Raw genomic sequence first — 19,237 nt, forward strand, 5'->3', positions numbered from 1 at the left:
CTGTTTTAGCTGTTTGGTGGTTGTTGAAATAGTTTTGTGAGCTTTAACCTGAGATGCTGGCGTTTCTGGCAAAATAAATTTATATTTAAAAACCGATTCAGGATTTAATGAATCGATATCACATTATTCAAACTAAAATCAGTTTGAATTGGGAAACTGATTTTTTTTTAAACCCACCCCTAGTGGAAGCGACCCTTCCAATGAGTGATATGAGTAGAGATTTCCATCTAGAAAGATCGTCTTCTATTTTCTTTTAAAGTCGGATGTGGTTTAATCTGCAAGCTTACGAGAGACATTAACACCTAAATATTTGATATTTCCATATTGCAGTGGGGTAGAAGAAGAATAATGGAAAGGAGCAATTAATCGCAATAACTGTAGATTTCAACCAGTTTATTGAATAATGGGGAAGAGTTTATTAATATAATTACCTCAGAGAGAGTGGTTTGTGAGTACTGGAGAATAGTAACACATCATTTGCATAAAGACTGATGTTATGTTCTACATTCTTGCATTTCATATCCTTCATCACTTTAGCCTGTTTAATTGCTGCTCCTGGTGGTTCAATAAAAATTGCAAACAGTAAAGGGGAGCGTGGGCGTCCCTGCCTGGTGCCCCTCTGGAGACAGACGCTGGAGGATGTTTGGTCATTTGTTCTAACACATGCTTTTGGGGAATTATAATATTAATATAAGATTTTAACCAGTTTGTGAAAGAGTTTCCAAAACCAAATTTATGGAAAGTTGCAAATAAAAATTTCCAGTTAACCCTGTCAAACACTTTTTCGGCATCTAGAGAATAGTGTGGTTTCAATTTTTTTACTACATGAATAGTCTATTAAATTAAGTAATCTACATATATTTGTTGATGACTGATTGCCTTTTATGAAACCGGTTTGGTCAGGATGTTTTATGAGGGGGTTTCTCTTCTCTAATCTGTTTTTAGAGAGCTTTCAGATAATTTTATGGTCAACATTAATGAGGGATGTTGGACAATAGCTGGTGGGAGATACAGGGTCTTTGCCTGGTCGTAGCAGGAGACTAATGTAAATATGAATTCATACTTGGTGGTAGCCAGATTTGTCCAGAATTCTTTGTAGAATTCTGATGGAAAGCCGTCTGGACCTGGAGCCTTATTATTGGGTATAGTTTTTAGGGCCTCCTGGGGTTCACCTGATGTCAGTGGTGAATCCAGTGCCTTTGCTTGACTGTCTGGTAATTTCTAAAGGGTTACGTTGTCAAGAAACTTATCATGGTAGTTTTTAGTTGGGTTTATCTGTAGTGAATATAAAGTTTTATATAAGTCCCTAAAAGTGGTGTTTATTCTTTCAGGGTCATATACCGTGTTCCCAGATAAGTCTTTAATGTCACATATAGGCATTTTTTCTTTCATCCATCCATCCATTCGCGTCCACTTATCCTTTTCAGGGTCGCGGGGGGTGCTGGAGCCTATCCCAGCTGTCATAGGGCGAAAGGCGGGGTACACCCTGGACAGGTCGCCAGTCTGTCGCAGGGCCAACACACAGGGACAGACAACCATTCATACTCACATTCACTCGTACATTCACACCTAGTGGCAATTTGGATTATCCAATTAACCTATCCCCACAAGCTGCATGTCTTTGGACGGTGGGAGGAAGCCAGAGTACCCGGAGGGAACCCACGCAAACACGGGGAGAACATGCAAACACAGAAAGACCCCGGCCTGATGGTGGAATTGAACTCAGGACCTTCTTGCTGTGCGGCAACAGTGCTAACCACCGTGCCGCCGTGCCGCCCCATTTTTTCTTTCTTTCTTTTTAAATAGCTAGCTAGAAATTGACCGGATTTGTTACCATGTTCAAAGTTTTTCAAGCAAAGTCTTTGTACTAAGAATTGCATCTTTTAAATTAATAATTTCATTTAATTTAGTTTTACATATTTCGTTCAGTATTTCCTGTTCCTGGCAGGACACATAGGCTTCTTCTAAGGATTTGATGGTTATGCTTACAGTTGGAGTGACGGGAGCGCCATGTGTTGCAAAGTCCGAAATCACTCATGCACTGTTTAAGTATATTTGTGGACTGCTGAGTTCCTGCTGTGTTGAGCCTATCCATTTCTTCATTTAGTCCAATAGTTGAGGTCGCCCCCAAGAACAAGTGAGCAACCTAGGTGTTCAGAGGTGCACCAAAAAAACATGGAGGGGTCATCAACATTTGGGCCATATATACTTTAAATACATAACTTTTTGTTAAGTATTAACAATTTAATAATTACAAATCTACCCTCTGGATCTATAAGTGCGTTGAATACTGCGAAATTAATGTATTAATTAATGTAATGGATTATGTATTAAAGTTGCTACTCCCCTTTGCCTAGTTTTAGAAGACTGAGAACACATTAGGTCTATGAGTCTACTGTAATAAAACAAACATCAGTTTTTTAAACTGGTTGAATACATTTAACCTCTTCTCTCATATTCCATGTGGCAAACCTTAGCATGCCCATAGCTGTGTGTGTACAGCTAATGTTGCACGATGCGTGTGATGCACAAACGAGTGAGGAAAAAGGAAATACATCACTCATTTTTAAGTCTGATTAAGTGTGTGTATATTAATTTATACAAGCGAGCGTGTACACACTTCTGTGTGTGTGTGTTCTATATGTCTGTGTGCACTGGGAGGCTGCAATAGATGCGCTAAAGCTGAGCGTGTGTGTCTGATTGTGCCGTGCAGATGTGTAAAAATAGTTTGTTGTTCATGACTGCGTCGGGAAACAGGTGATCGATGCAGTGAAAGAAAGGGGAAGGAAGAAAAGCGAGGACTTGCAGCACACCTACAGCATTCTCTGTCTCTTACCTTTTCGTCTTGTTTAGTGTTGGTACTAGAGAGTTTTTTTTAGCTAATATGCATAACTGTGAAATCTCCCTGGAAACAGACTTTGATTATTTCACGTGAACTGGTGCTTCAGACACAGTGTTTCCTACGAAGGCGTCTTTCCTTTCATCCCACCATGTAGCTGCAGTCTTAATACCATTAATACACGTTTGATATTCCACGTGCTTCGTGTGTTTCCTTCTTTAAGATCTTTCCCAGTTTGCACGTTGCTCCAGTTGCCCGTGAGTTTAATCTACAAATAGTGTGTGAAAGTCAGTTCAGTTTTCAGAATCAACTGACACACTCCAGAGGCACTATCAGACTACAGAGCTCTACACAATATTGAATTCCTTTGAAAACCTTATAGGGCCTTTCAAGTAATAACTAGCAGCCAGGAGACATGGCAACAACTACACCCATAAAAACAAGAGGGTGGCTGTCATCACTAGAGCTGTGGTTTTGTTGTGTGTGGTATTGTTAAAGAAGTATAGATGTAAGAGTTTGTTCTGGGTGGGTGGCTGTAGCTCAGGAGGTAAAGCTGGTCATCTACTAATTGGAAGGTTTGTGGTTTGATTCCTGGTTGCTCTAGTCTTGCAGAACTGGTTCTTATATAATGCTTTTCTACTCTAACTGAGCACTCAAAGCGCTTTACACAACTTCACACAGGTACTTTTTAAAAAGCTCTTTCTATGTAATGCTTCACACGCACATTTTTCGTAGATGCACCTATGGTATGAATTTTAAAATTTCCGTTTGTGTTATCCCATTTTCTGTAGAAGAAAAGAAAATCAGGCTCGATCTTTGAGAAAGAGTGTATTTATTTATTTTATTTAACCTTTATTTACACACATTGTCCCATTGAGACCCAATATCACATTTACAAGACAGACCTGTTCCAGACAAACATGTTAAACTTACAACATTAAAAAACCTGGTAAAACTGCTAAATATGTCTATTGTACACAGTCATACTACACAGTAGGCTAAACACAGCTCTGACTCTTTGTCAGGCTGGCTACAGTGCTGAAGAGAAACCCGGAGTTTCTTGTTCCTGATCACTGATGTGTAGTAAGAAGGCCCTGCTCTATGCAGGGATTTTTTTTTAAACTAGGTTTTTCTAGAGTTGTCAGAGCTCTCATTTCAATTGGACTTTTGATTTTTTAAAAGGATTGCATTATCATTTAGACTTGTAAGTTATTTTCAGTGTGTTTTTGCTGAACAGGTGCTCTATATGAAGTATGCAATCGATTTTTTTTATGATAATGTGCAGCTATGTGCTATACAAATACCTACGGATAAATTAAACTGCTTTGAAATTAATTAGTGTGTGCAGAAAAAACACACACAACAAACTGTTACATATTTCCAGAAATCTCACACTGATACTCATCGGGGAATGCCAAACACTCATGCAGGCAATAAAAAACACAGGAAGTGTGATGATGATTGCCAGCAGGCGTTTGCTGGTTTATTATATGGTGGTCATTACGTTTATCATAACTTGCACTGTAGGTTGTATTTGTACATACAATACAACCAGGCAGGTTTTATATATAAATAAGTTGTGCATGATGTATCTTTTTTGCAGTTAGCTGAGTGAAGAGTAGTAGCACTTTGATATTTCCGTCTCACAACATGTAGCATTTAGCACATACAGGCTGAACAGGACTTCAATTCAAACTCTTGGTTCAGCAAGCGCCATTTTTTGAGGAGCCTGTTTCTAGGCAACATCTTAATCAAGTTTCCACCAGAGGGGGAAAAAAAAAGCTTAATAGGCCCTCAGGGTGCGATTTTCTATCATCAGCTGTGAGACAAATCTGAGCTGTTAACAAATTAATCAATCAAACAGGGGAAAAAGACATTTCTTATTTGTAGACAATTAGGCAACTGCTGCTCATGTGTGTTATAAGCACACAAGCAGCTACGTTTAAGGCTGATGTCTAATGGAGAAAAACCCAAAGACAAAATGCCTTGTGAAAAATTGTGATTAATTAGAATTTATGCTTTCAAACGTCTTTACTGCCTCAGTGTCATGTGTAATGAGAAATACACTCATGGAGCTGATCACTCAGACACACACGAATCACAGTGAAAAAGTTTATTGTCACACATCTATTTACACAAATCCAACCAAGGGAGCAAGCAGACAGAGAGGGAGACGAGGGTCAGTGAACGGCTGATGCGTAAACACAGTAAGTGAAACGAAAAGGGAGGATTAGTGAAACTAAGAGCTTACTTGTTACATGGGTGGGAGTTTGGGTACAGGTGGCTGAGGCCAGGCGAAGGAGAGAAGAGAATGGATAGATGGACTGGATACTTGTACTGAACTTCAGTGCTCTAAATTATAGAGAATAAAGTCCTAAATACTACGTAACATTTCCCACATTAGTTGTTATTACAGCCTCAGAATGAAAATACACATGCAAATATTAATCCAGACATCATTCTGTTTTAGAACGGAGTCTTGTTCATGAGTGAGGGGCAATGGCAGCAGGAAATTGACAGATGGACTGGGGCTGGAGCTTCAGTCGTGCACATGCTGTGGTCATTGTGGACTTCCTTTCAACATCAAACTTAGACTCATTTTATACATCATTTTTATACTGCTGTGGTCTCATGTTTTCAAAGGGAGACATGGGAAACAGTTATGTGTGAAAGGATGCAGAGTGATCAGTGGACATCTCCAAGATGGCGTGGGGGGTCTTGACGCTAAAACAAAAGTAAGCAGCTGCACAGTGGTTTTCAAGTAGAAATGTCCCCAGCTTGCCACAGGCAGTTTGCAGCAGATAGCAGATAGTCAGTTCATACAAGCACATTTGCACAAACTTCTTGTAATTTCAACAACTTCTCTTCTCAGGTCAATAAAAACAAAGATTACCCAGTCTAAAGGTCAAATGTTGAACAACATATTGATCCAATCCAAGCTGGGTCATGGCTGGACGTCCAATCTGCAGGCCTAGTTTGGACATCATATAGATGTCCAGAATTGGTCACCAACAACCAAACATAGACATGATGTGCATGTCTATCCGAAATCCAGTGTTTAGTGGGAATATCTTCAATATCTAATAACTTGGTCTAACAATAAATGTTTATTCCAGAAGTAGTAACAAAATGTGCTGCTGACCTGTTCCACTTCACTGTCCATTCCCTGTTGTAAAGCTTGTCTTTTTCTTAAGACCTGAACTCATCTATTTTATACATATAATGCACACTTGTGCTTTCATTTATTACTAATTCTCAAACTGTTATGAGAACAAGTTAATAAAGTTCAAAACTTGATTCAAAATTGGCTGATAATTAATTGTTGTGTACCTCTAGAACATTTCCAGCATGGCTGCTATTTCTGATCTCTTACTAGAAGTCCTGCCATGTCCTCTTCTATTTGGGCCTCTACAATGGGAGGTGAACTAAGCTGAATGGAGGCGAATCTAACTTTAAATCATGTGGAAGATAGTACATTGATGAAGAGCACAGGTTGTTTCTATATTTGTTCCTCTTAATGTTCCCACTCAGACCCCTGAGGCTATCACAGCACAACTCCACTTTAATAGTCTGGCCCTTGGAAATGAATTTTCTGAGCAGAATCCAATGAATGTTGGGAGAGAAAAAAATATGCATTGTCCAGGTCAGACTGCTCACCTCACACTGCTCTAAACACAGCCTCTGAAAACTGACTAATCACATGGAAGATCATGGTAACACAGAGAATATAGAGACATTAAAATTCAATGATGATTCCCAACAGTTCTTAGAAGTTTTCTGTTGCCTAATAATTCCTATATTCCTATAGTCAATGACGTGCACTGTAAGCGACAATGATTACTAAAAAAAACAAAACAAATTACTTTCATGAAATGAATACTACTGTAAACTGCTCATATTTTTCGACAGAAATGTTCGGTCAGCAAATAACTTTCCATTTATGCTGGAGTTCTAAAGCACTTTATGCTGATGTCAGTGTCAGAAGTGTTGTCACCACTGTTGCAGATGGTGTTGAAGCCAAAGCCATGAAGGCCTAGTGGAAATGTTGTGACTTGTGCTACGGCTGTGTTGAGAGCACTTGCATACACAGTGATGATATGAGAATGTTACATCATGTAAAAATATATACCATTATTATTGTGAACAATGGAACAGTCCTACTATCAACTGAAATATTTGAAAATGCACTTTTGTAGTTCCTTGTAAAATACATTGTAACAGTTTTCTCAGTATTCAGGCATGAAGATTTAGCCCAATTATTGTTATCGTTCATGATGGTCCATGCAAGGCATAAACTCTAGTCAAATTGTAATAATTATTACATTTTTAAAGAAGACTTATGCGAATACTGCTAAATACTTGTAAAAATGAGCAGTTTGTTGATGTTTGTGAAACATCCACAGCACTCAAGCACCTCATCATTTTGCGCATGTGTACACTTGACAGTTACTTAAGCATGTTAGAAAATATTGGGTGGTCTCAGAATCTCATCTCTGCTTTTCGCGGATGATGGGTTTCTGTTGGCTTCATCAGGTGAGGGCCTCCAGCTCGCACTGGAACGGTTAGAAGTGAGTGTAAAGCGGTGGGAACAAGAATCATCACCTCCAAATCTGAGGCCATGGTCCTCAACCTGAAAAGGGTGGAGTCCCCACTCCGGGTCAGGGACGACTTCCTGCCCCAAGTGGAGGACTTTAATTACCTCGGGGTCTTGTTCATGAGTGCCGGGAGAAGGGAGAGGGAGATCGACAGACAGGCTGATGCTGCGGCTGCAGTGATGCGGATGCTGTACCTGTCTGTCGTGGTGAAGGGAGAGCTGAGAGTAAAAGGGAAGCTTTCGATTTACTGGTCAATCTACGTCCCTACTCTCACCTATGGCCACGAGCTGTGGGTAGTGACCGAAAGGATGAGATCGCGGATACAAGCAGCAGAAATTAGCTTCCTTTGAAGGGTGGCTAGCCTCTCCCTTAGAGATAGGGTGAGAAGTTCAGCCATCCGGGAGGGGCTCAGAGTAGAGCCGCTGTTCCTCCACATTGGAAGGAGCCAGTTGAGGTGGTTCAGGCATCTGACAAGGATGCCCCCCTGGGTGAGGTGTTCCGGCATTTCCCACCGGGAGGAGGCCCCAGGCTAGACCCAGGACACACTGGAGAGATTATATCTCTCGGCCTTGGTGTTCCCCCAGACAAGCTGAAGGACGTGGCTGGGGAGGGGGAGGCCGGGGATTTTCTGGTTAGACTGCTGCCCCCAGATAAGCGGAAGAAGATGAATGGATGGAAAATACTGAATGTTGAATAAACAATTTTGTTGTTTCAAAAAGGGCACATACAGGTAGATACAAAGCTGAAAATGACTCGTAGGACTTCTGAGGAATTTATCTATTATATGTCTCTTAGGTATTTTTTGCACACATGTAACATGTAAGTATAGTGATGGTGTGTTTATGTTGGTGTGTTTTTGTGGTATTTGTCTGTTGTTTCCATCGTCCTAGGCAACTGGAGTTAATGTGAGACCACTTATACAGAGATGTTAGCATCAACTCTACAATGATGGGGATTTAAAGGAGGTGAGTAGGCATGAACCAAAACTCAATGTCTAATACTAACTATTAATAACATTTAATTATACACAACGACAGTATATGGAAGATCAAACAGTGAAGCCAAAACGTCTCTATCACCCTCTGGTGTTATAAACCCCACCTTCTGTCAAATTAAGACCAAAAAGGTCTAATCAGATCACATTTCCTGAAAGATTCATTCTGCCATTATTAGTAGTTCTCATCTTGCTGATTTGGGTTCAAGGGGTCTAAGTTCTCATCAGTTAAATTTTAATTATCAACTGTAAAATTGGGATGCAACGTCATCATGACAGCTTTGATTGTCAGCTGCAGTCACGACAAACTTCCACGTCTCTGCTCCGGGACTGCAGCTAGAACCATATCCACAGCTATCTGTTTCAAACTGACAGTGTTAGGTGTTCTACAATAAACGGGAGTAACTGACAGAAGAACCTAAGGCATCCTGACTTTATTTTGGTAAGTTAAATTTGTGTTTTGAGCTAATCAATAAATTCATGCCTTTAGCAGTCAGCAAGGGAAAACAACAGTGTTTGGTAGCTTTGTACACGAACGAATTTACACTGAGTAGAGAAATCACTTTGTTGAGCTAAGTGATTTAATGCTAATTAAAAGTCAGTGCTCTAGTTCAGACATTAGCTCTGCTGCTCTGACTGCAGCAGGCAGCTGCTCAGTCACTACCTAATGCTATTGTTATTGTACTTTTATTATGAATAGTATACTGTAAGAGCAATAGGCTGGACTCTTATGCAGAGTCGAGAAGAGTAATAAGTGACGAGTAACACTATTCTTTTTGAAAGGACATAAAAAATACCTAATAGAACATAATATTTATATTCTGAGACCAAATCATGATATTACATGTGTTAGGTTAAAATTGTTGTTTTGATTGAAGAACAGGATGTTTTTCTGTTTTTTCCTGCAGGTGACCATAATTCAGAATCAGGACAAGAAACCTGTTCCTGGTTCATGTCATCTTTGCAACTTTCCTTTTAAAAAGCACCAATAGCTCCAATGTAAAAACATTATACTGTTGGTTAGGGCTGCCACAAACGATTATTTTGATAGTCGACTAGTCACCGATTATTTTTGCGATTAGTCGACTAATCAGATCATCATCCACTGGATGTAAAACGTACAGCTTATTGCACCAGCAGCATCTGCTCTTATATAACTATCATTAGCTTACAGCTTTAAGTGTTTAAGATATGTGCTAACTAACAATAAAGACAAGATGATAGTTTATTAAATTTTAATGAAATTTGCAGATTGTTTCGGTGGAGTTTAATAAACTCAGCCGTCTGCTCCTTGCTGTCTAAAATATAGCAGGATACCGGAGTATATTCTCGAGCATCTCACACTTCTGATGATCAGCTGTCTGCTTGACGTTGATTCAGCTGTGTAAAAACTATAACTTTAATCTCAGCCAAACCGATTTACTGAGGAACAAATAAAATACTGAAAAAAGCCAAACAATAACATTTTTAAGTTATCTAAGTGACTTATCTATCATGTTTAATTTGCCTGGAGTTCTCACCGGCTCTAGTGAGCCTAGCCCCCGGCTCGCTATCGAGCTGGTGGGTAACAGACGTCTCCGAAAATGTCGGAGCGCTTTTGAAAATATGTGGTGTCTTGATAAACTGAGCAGATATTTGAGGTTTACACAGCTACATTCCTGCCTGAAAATATGTTAAACGTTTATTTTGTGACCCAGAAAGAATAATAAGAGTAATATTAAAACTAACCAGCTGCCGCCATCAGTGGCGGTCCTAGCCTGTTTGGCGCCCTGGGCGAACACACCCTCTGGTGCCCCCCCCCTCCCCCACCACCACACACACACACACACACACACACACACACACACACACACACACACACACACACACACATTAAGGATTGTCCATTGACATAAAACTGTTGTCGGAACCATACTGAATTTCACCAGAAAAACACACACATATGAAATTCAAATTCAAATTTTATGAAGAGAGAGAGAGTATGCATAGTATGCAAACGGCTACCAAACAGCCATCATAATTTGTCATACAATGAGAACGGGACAAATCAACAATTGACAAAGACTAATTAATATTAAAACCGCCCCGCCCTCTCCTCCCTGTGCCGCAAGCAGCAGGCGTACCTCGCAAACGGAGGGCTCCCTTACTCCCAGCAAATGGGCGATAGAAAACCGATCGGTGCCTGTACCATTCCCAGTATGCACTGGCATGACGTCGGGGCAGCATGAATACGAGCAATTTTTATTATTTTTTATTAATTTTTTTGCCGATGCCCGTGATGCCGCCCCCCCACCACGATGCCGCCCCCGGCAACCGCCCGTGTCGCCCGTATCAAAAACCGCTACTGCCCGCCATTGTTGGAAACTGAGGATGGCCGCGCTATGAATTCTGGGATAGAATGGGCCACGAAGTATACACCCGACCCATCCTTCAAATCTGGGGAAATGAAGGACGCATTTGTCGGCCGCATTTGTCGGAGTCTTCGAATTTGGACAGTCATCGTCGTGTCGCTGTAACGTAATCGGCCTACAAATGCGGGCACAGGAGGATGCGGTTCCTGAATTTGGACACAGTTACTGCTTCTTCTTCTTCTTCGAGATTTGACGGCAGCTGGCATCTTTATACATGCAGTGCTGCCATCTTCTGTTTCAGTCCGTTATTACACTCTTAAATCCTACTACTTATTCCTGCGTCTTTTGGGATCTTATAAAGTTTTAAACTACGCGTCGTCTATTAAAATAGTCGTCGACGATTTTAATAGTCGACGTAATCGTGGCAGCCCTACTGTTGGTATATAAAGTTTTTTCTTCACTTAACAAACAGGCCACATCTTAGCTATAGACTGGAAAAAGTTAAGAAAACTTCCAAACCTGAATTCTGTCAGCTTTGAGGAGTACGTGTTTGACAGTTTGTGATGATTCTTTTCTCTTTGTGATCACAGGAGCTGATTCAAATTCAGACTTCAGCATGAGCTAGTGACAGCATCATCTTATATGTCCACACTTTATGCTGAATACACTTATTTGTTTTAATACTGGAGTAAATAAAGTACACAGGCTAAACTACCATATGATGTACTGTCAGCAAAACCTGCAGCCGTTCTGTTGAGAAAGACAAATTATGGGTTCAGGTCAAATTGTTATTACATTATAATTATGTAATTGGTTTCATTATACATATATGTGTATGTATATATATGTATATATATCTATATATATATGTGTGTATATATATATATATATGTGTGTATATATATATATATATATATATATATATATATATATATATATATAAAATAATAATAATTATTATTATCATTCCCTGCTCGCCCCTGTGGACGGTCTATCCTCCAAGCTTGGGTCCTCTACCAGAGGAGCTTGAGGGTCCTGTGTAACCAGTATGTAACAAAATATATAAACAATGGGCAAATCAGAAGACTTCAGGAACGACAGGAGCCCAGAGGATGGGTAACCACAATGAAAACACAACTGCAAATGATGAAGCAATGGTTCAACTGTATTTGAAATTTTTGCACTGTATTGCATTTACAATAATAACCAAAATTGTGTGTGCGCGCACAGATACCCAAAATAAAAAAGAAACGAATGTTAGACCCGGGTCTTTTAAAGTGTCAATAGGATCCAGATCAGGCCTGTTTGGTGATCTGGTGAGTTATTGGTGTGAGTTCAGTCCACGATCGATGTATGGTTTGCACTGTTTTGTCCTACCACAGTTCAGGCAACCACACTTCAAGATTAAATTCCAAATGGGCTGTGGCTCGCCATCCATTACAATGGAAATTTATTCCTCTTCTGCGGATTTCCACAAAGTCTGTAATCCAATGTTCTCCGGGGAGTCTCAGCTCATTCTCCAACTGAAAAAAACCTGACCTAAGAGTGAGGTCAGAATTACTTCAAATGAACATTGTTCACACTTAACTAACAACACTTCTGTTTAAAGTATAAAGCATGAACAAAATATGTTTCAATTTCTAATGTTGTACAACTAATCAAATTCTAAACATTTTCATTACATGGCAATGTAGCTATCAACAATCATTAAAGCAATTCACACTGCTCATTAAAAGCAGCAAACTCAATATACTCTGCTCACTGTCAAGTAAGATAAGATAAGATAAGATAAGATAACTCTTTATTGTCATTGCACAGTCATACATAGTACAGTAGTACAATGAAATTGGAAAACTGTCCTACGTCGGCACTACATATAACACAACACGACACGATATGACACATCACAACGCAACAAACAACACAACACAGTATATTAACTTAGTATAAAAAAGAAGAATAAGTGTATTTGTATTGCACACTGTTATTATTGCACATTAATTGTGTGACAAACCAGTGTGTGAATGTGTGTGTGAATGGGTGGATGACTGGATATGTAAAGCGCTTTGGGGTCCTTAGGGACGAGTAAAGCGCTATATAAATACAGGCCATTTACCATTAATTATTATTGCACCTTGTTATAAATATAAATATTATTGTTATCGTTTTAAACATTGTTACCTCCCCCTAAAAAGTCCAGGGAGGTATCCAGTCAGGTCAGCTATTTACATTGATCAGGGCTATTGCCCTGTTGTAACAGCTGTCCTTGAGTCTATTTGTTCGGGACCTCAGCAGCCTGAACCTCCTGCCAGACGGCAGCAGCTTAAACACCCGGTGTCCTGGGTGTGTGCAGTCCCGTACGATGCTGTGTGCCCTCTTGAGACAGCGAGTGCTGTACAGGTCCTTCAGGGAGGGAAGAGGATGTCCAATGATTTTTTGGGCCATGTTGATGACCCTCTGGAGTGCCTTTCTGTGTGCTGTGGTGCAGCTAGAGAACCACACACCGATGCAATATGTCAGCACACTTTCAATGGAGCAGCGGTAGAAGACGGTCAGCAGCTCCTTCTTCAGGTCCATTTTTCTGAGGATTCTCAGAAAGTGGAGACGCTGTTGGGCCTTCTTTAAGACCGCAGAGGTGTTAGAGCTCCATTGGAGGTCTGTGTCTATGTGCACACCCAGAAACTTGAAACTGGAGACCCTTTCCACGCACTCCCCGTTGATGCTGACAGGCTGCAGCTCGGACTTCCTCCTTCTGAAGTTAACTACCAGTTCTTTTGTCTTGGTGGTATTGAGGTCCAGGTTGTTATCTACACACCAATCTGACAGCCTCTGAACTTCAGCTCTGTACACAGTCTCATCTCCCCCTGAGATGAGCCCCACCACGGTGGTATCATCTGCAAACTTGATGACTGTGTTGTCTGGGTGGGAACTAACACAGTCATGTGTGTATAGAGTGTACAGTAGGGGACTCAGTACACAGCCTTGTGGAGAGCCGGTGTTGAGGTTGAGGGCTGAGGAAAGATGAGGCCCCACTCTAACTCTCTATACACGGTCTGAGAGGAAGTCTCTGATCCAGCGGCAGGTGGTGGAAGGAAGTCCAATTTCCAGCAGTTTAACTATTAGTCTGTCCGGGAGTATCGTATTGAAAGCAGAGCTAAAGTCAACAAAGAGCAGCCTGGCGTAACGGCCCTGCACTTCCAGGTGAGAGATGGTGGTGTGGAGCGTTGTAGCAATGGCATCTTCAGTTGATCTGTTAGATCTGTATGTGAACTGGAGCAGGTCGAGTGTGGGTGGCAAGCAGGACATGATGTGACGTCGGACCAGTTTCTCGAAGCACTTCATTATAACAGGTGTTAGAGCAACTGGTCGGTAGTTGTTGAGGCTGCTAATGTTAGTACGCTTTGGCAGTGGGACAATTGTGGCTGACTTTAGGCACGGCGGGATGCAGGACTGGGACAGTGAAGTGTTGAAGATCTTGGTGAAGACCCCAGCCAGCTGGTCTGCACACTCTTTTAGGACCTTTGCGGTTACCCCATCTGGTCCGGCGGCCTTCCTGGGGTTCACTGCCCTCTGTGTGTGCCTCACCTCATATTCCTGCACTATGAGGCTTGGGCTGCTGCTGCTGCCTCTGGTCCCTTCACCTCAAAGCGTGGTTCAGCTCCTCCGCAAGCTACCCTCAGTCAATGTGGTATTGCAAGGTTTGTAGTTGGTTAAATGCTGAACTCCCTGCCATACCTGTTGTGAGTTGTTCGTTGTGAAGTGGTCTTCGATCCTTCTCTTGTACGCTGCCTTGGCCTCTCTGATGCCTCTTTTCAACTCAGATCTGGCTGTACTGTACTGCATACCATCACCGGATCTAAAAGCGGCGTCACGTTGCTTCAGCAGGACCTGGACCTCTTTAGTCATCCAGGGTTTCTGGTTGGAATACACCCGGAGACGTTTGTCCACAGTGACACTGTTGACACAGAAGTTAAAATATGAGAGCACTGATGTTGTGTGCTCTTCAAGGTCCTGATGTTCGAACACGCTCCGGTCCGTGTTTTCAAAACAGTCCTGCAGCTGATGTGATGCACCTTCTGGCCAGGTTTTCACAGTTTTTGTGACTGGGGGGGGCTCTTCTCCTAATGGGAGTGTATGCAGGGATCAGCAGCATGGACATGTGGTCTGACAAACCTAGATGTGGTAGAGGGGTTGCTCTGTAGCCTTTTTGGATGTTGCTGTAGGCTTTATCCAATGTGTTTTTCCCTCTCGTTGCACATTTAATATGCTGTTCAAATCTGGGGAATACTGACCTTAAATCAGCATGGTTGAAGTCCCCAGCTATAATGTGCACTGCGTTTGGATGGGAGTTCTGCTGATTGCTTATTGTCTTGTGCAGCTCCTCCATGGGCGAGTTAGCATTAGCATCTGGTGGTACATACACAGCCGTTACCATGACAACAGTAAACTCGCGAGGTATGTAGACGGGTCTGCACTTCACAGTCAAATATTCCAAATCTGGGGAACAATGGCTGTCTACAGTCTTTGTGTTTTTGCACCAGCTGTCATTGGTGTAGATGCATAAACCCCCTCCTTTGATCTTACCGGAGTGGCCATTCCTGTTGTGACGGTGGACCGTGCGGCCTGCTAGCTCAATAGTCGAGTCCAGAATTGATGGCTGCAGCCAAGTCTCTGTGAGTTATAATATTATGCTGCTGTTCCGTACACATTTGTTGACTGCAATTTGTAATCTCAGTTCGTCGATTTTGTTGGTTATAGAAACTATGGAAACAAACTCAGAAGGTCCTGACGACTGTAGGTGGACTCTACTTGATGTATAATAATAAAAAACACACACATCCACACAGATACACTTAGAAAAAGTAAAAAACAAAACACTGAACATGAGGAGCAGTGAGCCGCTGCGTCTGTGCGCGCTGCCATCTTGAAAGTAACAACAGTGATGAATAAAAGTAACACAATAAAACATTTCAATGCAACAGAGAGACATACTTTTTTCCACTAACAACAGCTAATAAGTTCTCAACTAACACTTAACAACGGGAGTGTGCGTTTAGCTAGTACCCGCTAGCTACTTGCATAGTACCGTCACCATTAGCGTTTGTTTTTTGAAGCGAAGAACGTCAACATTTCAGGATGCCGATCAGCGGCTATAACAGTTTGGTTACTCACCAGTGCAAAGCACTTCGTATTCATAAAACTAGCTTCGGCTATCCAAATCTGGCGGCTAATCAAGCAGACACCAACAGCTTCGCTGTTTCAACAGCTACCACGTTTTCCCCACAGGTACAGCTATGGCGCGTGTGGTCTAGGCAGCCTTAGCAGCGCAACCAAACATGAAAGCACAAGGCGGGACAAACAATCCCATTGGTTGGACCGCATTTGTATCCAGGTCAAAAAATAACCTTTGAGAAACAAAAATAAATAAATAACACAAATAATGCAATTCCGTACAAAATAATTTGGATTTTTTTTCTTTAGAGTCTCTCTCCAATTATGAGTGTTTTCAACTGAACAGAATAAAACACCTTTAATAATAATTACAATAAACAGTCTCTAATTGCATCTGTTTGCCACTGGGCTACACCTGCGTAGTATCTTAGCTGTTCCTAGGACTGCGCTCTTCTGGACAGAGATCTCCGATGTTGTTCCTGGAATTTGCCGGAGCCACTCGCCTAGTTTGGGAGTCACCACACCTAGTGCTCAGATTACCACTGGGACCACCGTTACCTTCACCCTCCACATCCTCTCGAGCTCTTCTCTGAGCCCTTGGTATTTCTCGAGCTTCTTGTGTTCCTTTTTCCTGATGTTGCTGTCATTCGGAACTGCTTCATCGATCACTACAGCCGTTTTCCTTTGTTTGTCTACCACCACTATGTCCGGTTGGTTAGCCATCAACATTTTGTCCTTCTGTATCTGGAAGTCCCACAGGATCTTAGCTCGGTCATTCTCCATCACCCTTGGGGGCGTCTCCAGTTTTGACCTCGGGACTTCCAGGTTATACTCGGCACAGATGTTCCTGTACACTATGCCGGCCACTTGGTTATGATGTTTCATGTATGCCCTGCCTGCTAGCATCTTGCACTCTGCTGTTATGTGCTGGATTGTCTCTGGGGCATCTTTACACAGCCTGTACCTGGGGTCTTGCCTGGTGTGATAGACCCCAGCCTCTATGGATCTTGTGCTCAGAGCTTGCTCCTGTGCTACCATGCATTAGTGCCTCTGTGCTGTCTTTCAGTCCAGCCACTGGTAGGATTTATGAATATCAGCCACCTGCCGGTGGTACATACCGTGCAGGGGCCTGTCCTTCCATGATAGTGCCTCCTCTTCCTCCTCATTCTTGGGTTTCTGCTGCCTGAGGTATTCACTGAGCACTTTATAATATATAAAAAGAACATTTTATATTAAATGTTAGATTTAAAAACAAGCAAACAAAATATTGTGTAGAAATATAATTTGCTTTTTTCTTTTAACAACAGGACCCAGATTCCATATTATTATTGACAGCTACATCCACCCTGGGGGAAAGTGAGTGAGACCATCAGGATAAAGCTGGGTCTGGATTCTTCGGTCCAGTGATTTTTAGAAACTTCTCCCTTTCTTACATCAAAGCTGTCCTGTGTTAGATGTTTTGTTGCAAACGCTGTCAAACCTAAAATGAGGATGTGGGCCCAGCTAGTGAATATGCCAATTGTCATGACCATTGATCAACAACCACTGATCACAGATCATTTGCCATGAGTACCATTCACAGCGAGAGAGAGAATGGCTGCAATCACAGTATGGTGGTGACAGATGTATCCTTAGGCCCCCTCCTTGATTCAGAGATGGTCTTTCCCTTTTCATGTAAATGGCCTCCTTTTCACTTAGGCAGCGGTTGTTCTTCTCTTCTGGATCAGCTGGAGCTTTCTTTAGGCGCCTTCGCAGCTTTGACAAATGTCCAGCTGGGATAAACACATTTACTCCGGGCCTTCTTGGTGTGATGTTCTTCTGCTTCTCTGGCCGCTGTGTCTGTGGGGATGGTGTTCACTCTATGTTGTAATGTCCTGATGACACCCAGTTTATATGGATCCATATGCGTAGGTAGGTTTATGGTACACATCAGCTTTTAGATGTCCCCCATTACTGATGGAAATCTCTCAGTCTAAGATAGCTAACCTGCCACTTTTCATATCCTTCCTGGTGAATTTGATGTGTTGGTTCACTGAGTTAATGGGATCTATGAATTGTGGTACGTCCTGAGATGTGATTTTCAACCAGGTGTCATCCACATACCTGAGTCAATGACTTGGTGGTGTTTCAGGGTAGGATAGCAAAGCTCTCTTTTCCACTTCTTCCATGTACAAGTTGGCCACGATGGGTGAAACTGGGGAGCCCATGGCACACCCATGTTTCTGCCTGTAGTACTGACCCTTGTATGTGAAATAGGTGGAAATAAGACACAGTTCCAAAAGCAAACACTTGGTCGATGCTGAGAGTGGTCCTGTCACTTCAGTGACTGGAATACAAGTGAAGAACAAACCGTGCACCTACCCTTGTGTGCCGGAAGGATGATATTGTAGTTGTCATTACTTAGTGATGTGAGTGAAATTACTAAGTGTGAAATTGAACAATGACCCCGAAAAAATTCAAAGAGTAATTCTTACAGTATAAAACCAAAGAAACTGTATAGATGATGCTATATGCACACTTAATAGCATCTTCCACATTATCAGTGAATCTTTTCAATGTATGTACACTCCTTTAGGGTGTGAATAAAATGTAATCCTTGATAAACCCTTTGCACAATTAATACTTGCTCTAGTGTGAAGTGACCTTGTTAAGTGCATCTATTTACCTTTCTCTATCTAATCACCCAATCACACGGTAACAACTCAATGTATGTAGGCATGTAGAGGTGTTCAGGAAAACCTGCAGAAGTTCAAAGCTACATCAAAATTGAAAGTTTATGAGGAAAATGACAGAAGATAGGTGTTGAAGATATGATTCATGCTTCTTTTACAGTCAGCTGGTTGTTTCCGTCCCCACCTCTTTCACACATCCCACTGCTGAGCTGTTCCTTTCTGTCTGTCTATTGTAGGTTTCATAGGCAGGCACTAACCCAGGATTTAATTTCAGAAGAAAAAAGGGTAGCTTTACAGCTCTGTGCAGAAGGAAAGCAGGTAGTGAGATAAAGAGAGAAATTCAGGGAGAAACAGGGTAGGCCCACGCTCTTCTCTTCTCAACCTTGCTCTAAAGGGTGAATTGAATCATAACAGTAAGTGGGCGAAAAGAAAGAGAAAAAAATCCTTTCCACGCAGATTCTGACGTACATCTCTAGCTGACTGGGGGTCATCTGATGATGTGATGAAGTAGGATAATGGGAGTATAGGAAAGAGAGAAAGTGATGGAGAGGGAGTTGTTGATAGCTTCCAACAGCTCTGGGTGTCTCCCTCTCTCTCTCTCTATTGGATTTTAA

At 41.7% G+C, this 19,237-nt stretch overlaps 1 protein-coding gene across 1 annotated transcript in view; it reads left to right on the forward strand.

The window, feature by feature from the left end:
- Positions 1 to 19,237, forward strand: part of LOC309694163 (disks large-associated protein 1-like) — a 160,339-nt gene that overhangs the window by 35,564 nt on the left and 105,538 nt on the right. The gene's annotated exons all lie outside the window — the stretch shown is intronic.

This window comes from Aulonocara stuartgranti (assembly GCF_965226115.1).
Source record: "Aulonocara stuartgranti genome assembly, chromosome: 18".
NCBI classification, from domain to species: Eukaryota; Metazoa; Chordata; class Actinopteri; order Cichliformes; family Cichlidae; genus Aulonocara; species Aulonocara stuartgranti.